The sequence below is a fragment of the Acanthisitta chloris genome, unplaced genomic scaffold (genome assembly GCF_000695815.1).
Source record: "Acanthisitta chloris isolate BGI_N310 unplaced genomic scaffold, ASM69581v1 scaffold15919, whole genome shotgun sequence".
Taxonomy (NCBI): domain Eukaryota; kingdom Metazoa; phylum Chordata; class Aves; order Passeriformes; family Acanthisittidae; genus Acanthisitta; species Acanthisitta chloris.
In genome coordinates, this window is record NW_008690961.1 from 1,831 (window position 1) to 6,147 (window position 4,317).

Consider the following 4,317-nt stretch of genomic DNA (forward strand, 5'->3'; position numbering starts at 1 on the left):
CCACACACAGAGGGACCACGAGCTTGACCTTTGCAGCCTCTTGCAGCCCAGTTTTTATAGGGATGGAGTGAAAGGCAAGGGAAAGGACCCTCAGAGAGGTTTTGCAGCTCTCCCATCCCTTTGGCTATTCCTGGAGAGGTCAGTGTCCCACCTGGAGGCAGAGATGAGGGGACAATCAGAGGGTGCAGTGAGGTGGGAAATGATGCTTCAAGGTGGTTGATTTCCCCATTTGCTTTTCCTTGGGCAGCTGAACTGTTCCTTATCCCTGAAATATATTCAAGTAAGGATGAGTCATCCTTCCTCCCAGGACTCTAACCTGCCGTAATGAGATGTAAATCCTTGCATGACCTATTATATTAGCTTATGCTATATCACACATCTCCATGGATTAGACGGGAGGGAGATGAGACATTCTCCCACCACAACCAGCCTCAGACAAGCCGGTGGAAGTTAAGAGGATCCTCTCTCAGCATTGACACCTGATTTAAATTGGATGCAAGCACTTCCCCCTGCCATGGTGAGAGGGATCATTGCAGCTCTTCTTTCCAGGTATCTGGCTCCAAAGGCACAGCTACCACAACCAAGGCTCATATGATGCTCCAGAGATCCTTGAATGGCCCCAGAGTGGCTGTTCCCTGGAGTGATCTCGTAGGTTGTGGAGGGGAGGAGAAGTCTTGATGACCTTGAGCTGCAGTGCCATAGCAATAAGGCCATCACAAGGCAGGAATCTGATCCTTGTCAGCCTGAAATCCAGGGGGCACAAAGGTTTAAACCTCTGAAGATCCTGAGTAGGTGAGGAAATCCTGGAAAGCTCTGTGTGTGTGTGCATGCTGGAGCCGTGACAAGGAGGAAATGAGAAGGTGTTTCCAAGGAAAACAGTCAGCCTGCTCCTGGGAAAGTCACAGCAGCTGATTGTCATTTCTGGTGATGGGGACAAGCACCTCCACACCCAGCCTGACCCTGGGCATGCAGGGGCAGGCTCACCTTTGCTCTTCCCATCTGCTGATGGGGATGCTCTGCTGAGCCCCTCACTGCTCCAGGCACAGGGATAAGACACGGTGACATCTGTCCAGAGGGTCCTCTGCTGTTATGTGTTATGTGCTGTTATGGACCACAAGCTCCCAGAAGTTCAGGGGGAAATATCCTGAAGCTCTTGAGCCCCTTTGAAGTGTGCTGGGAGATCCCTCGCTGTGGTGAAAGTGCCACTGTGTCACAAATAGAGGGAAGAAAGGAAGTTTAGGATAAGGGTGTTGTAAAGTATCAAATAATGACTTCCTGGCATGTTAGTTATTGGCATTCCAGGAAGTTGGGGTTTGCCTTGGGTGAGGAAGATGGACTGCAGTGCAGCAGGCAGCTTGGTATGGAAATGAACCCAAAGCTGCCTTTTCCTGACCTAGGGAGGCTATTCCCATGGAAAGCCTTCCCACTTCTACAGAACCAAGCCTTTCATTTCCCCAAATCCGTTGTCACTGCCTAAGTATGAAGGAATCCCAGTGCAACTCCCTCTTCCTCCTGGGGTACCCTGGCAGAGTATCCCCTGGAAGCCTCTGAGGGGTCCCTGAGAAGGGATGCTGGGAGTGAGGATGCTGCTGGGATGGCCCTCCAATTTCCTTGGAATCCCCTGGTCTCATACTGAACACAGGGCTGCCCAGACTCATCATTCCTGGTGTTTGGGAGGTTTGGGGTGAGACTAGTCCTGTCACACAAGACATACATCATGAGGGATGGGACCAGGAATGGACCTGTCATACAGGACATACATCCCCAGGGATAGGGAGGAGGTTTGGGGTGGGAATGGTCCTGTCATACAGAATACTTTGAGGTTGCTGTGGGTACTTTAGCAGAAGAGGAGAGGAAGCAAGTTGCAATTCCTCCTGGGAGAAGGGATAGTGTTGGGAGTGAGGAAGAAGAGGGAGGTGATGGGGATGAAGGGGGGGGCTCCCCTGGCAGTGTCTGCACCCAAGCAGTGACACAAATCCACCAGGACAGACATACAGAGCATGTAAACAGGCACATGGGGAGACCATGTGCTGCTTCGTGCCGGTGGTGGAGAGCAAGCCCCGAGCAAAGGCACACGCCAGCCCAACACACACACAGCCACACGCATGCAGTATTCCCACAGGGGATCTTCCCAGCCTTGCCTTCATTTCCTGGAGTGCTCAGAAGGAAAAAAAAAAAACTGGAGAGAGAGAGAGAGAGAGAGAGAGAGAGAGAGGAGGTGGAGAGGTGAACGATATGCAACGGTGATGGGAATGGCTTTGTACATCACGCTAAAAATAGTCCTTGTGATAAAGTCGATCGTGGAGGGGGAGGAGGTGCCGGAGAGCACAGATGTCAGCCAGGGATGCCAGGGGTTGGGAAGCCCATGCTCCAAGGATGGAGCAGAAGGACCATAATTAGAGCTGGCAATTAGCCCCAAGCAACGCTGAGGGAGTTAAGCAGCTTGTGGGGGGCACGTTACACCCTGGTATGTTACACCCCCTCTGCTTGGGATGGATGCTTTTGCAGCCCTGGGGAATGGGAAGCAAGCAGCTGCTGCAGCTGGAATTGCATTCCTTTGAAGGGAGACTGGGATTTGGGGCTGGTTAGGGAGAGGAAGGCTTGCTGCAGTTCTGCGGGTAATGGGGAGAAGGCAAGCAGGGACACAGGGAAGAGCCAAAGCTCGAGGAAAGAGCCCTGACGGAGAAGGGAGAGAGTATCTGCCAGGAGCTGAGGGAGCCAGGACTGGCACTGGAAATGATGCTCTGGCCAGGGTGATCCCAGTGAGTCTGTGCCAGGGGGGCAGGTGATGAATAAGGATGAAAAAGCAAAACGTATGTGGCTTCAGAGATGGTCCTTTCACATCCTGCAGGTTCTGCACACCAAGTTCCAGCTCTCTCCAACCCTATCTTGATCCTTCTGGGACACCAAGCTCCAGTCCAAGCTGGGATCCTGGTCAGAGGTGCAGAGCAGAAAGGCAGAACATCTGCCAGAGCTGGAGGCTGAGTTTTCCAGTGCTTTTCAAACCCTGTGTCCCTGTGCGGCAAAGGCACAGGGAGAGGCAAAGTCCATGTGTGCCATCGCACGGACACCTCGCGCTGGCAGCGGGAACAACTCCCTGCCTGCTGCTGCCGCCGATGATTCACGCTGGGAATTTGAGGCAGGATGGGAGCTGACACAACTGGGCCCAGTGCCGATCTCCTCATCGCCGACAGGAGGAGGAGGAGGAGGAAGGGGACATGATGTGAGCCAGAGAGCCCCGGGGTGTGACACAGTCTGTCCCCTCTGCCCACGCTGCCACACAGGGGCTTACAGCGGATGGAAACAGCTCCAAAATCCCTGGGGAGAAAACACCGAGTGGGACTCAGGCTGTGCCTCTCCGGGCAGCAGCCCAAAGCCAGGGAGAGCTGGAGGCACCAGCCCTGTGTGTGGAAACTGAAGCTCAGGCAGGAGGGGCTTGACAGGGTTAAACTCCCTGATTTGTGCTGAAGAAAGGATTTTCTCCCAGCAGTTCTCTCCCAACATCCTCTAGCTACATCCCAGAGGACGCTGAGGGACCAATCACCCTTCAAAGTTCTCCTGAGACCAGGCACAGTCCCAGGAATCAGCGGTGTGGTGCCGTTTAGAGGAAAACCAAAGGTCTAAGTGAGTTTGGGGTTAGATTTTGTCCATTTTTTTGATGGCTCTCTTGGCCAGTGGTAACCCAGCGCAGGGGGAGTGCAGGGAACGTGGTGGGGGACAGGACCAGACCTCCTCTGCTGTCTCCCATCACATGAAGGTGCTGGGATATTTCTCACCATTCCCAAAGCCATGTTTCTTGCAGGCTTTGCCTGGAAATGACTTTAATCTTCGTAAGCCCAAAAAGTAAAGCTGCTTATCCAGCTGGGCCTGCTGGAGCACTGGGAGGAACGGGGGGAACATTGACAGGAGGAGGGGTGTTAGTCCAGAGGAAATGGAGCCCTATTAACCTCCATCACATTCCTGTCCTGTCCCCTCTGGACATCCAGACACACTGAGGTTCCATGCAGCGGGGGCAGGAGCACATATCCCCTCCACAGGCTGCATGCTCCATCCTCCATCCCAACTACCCCTGAGCTGTGCCTGCATCCCAGCCGTTCCTATTTTTTCCCTTCAACTCCACTCCAAGAGGAGTCTAAGACTCCATCCTGTCCCAAATCACATGGATAGTTCCCAACTCTGGCTCGCCAAGCAGGCAGCTGGCAAAGCTGGTGCTCTGTGCATCATTTAACACTGAATAATTCCCTGTGGATGAAGGGAACTATTATAAACCTGCTGTGCCAGACACCACCTCCACCCAACACCCTTCTTCAAGGCAGC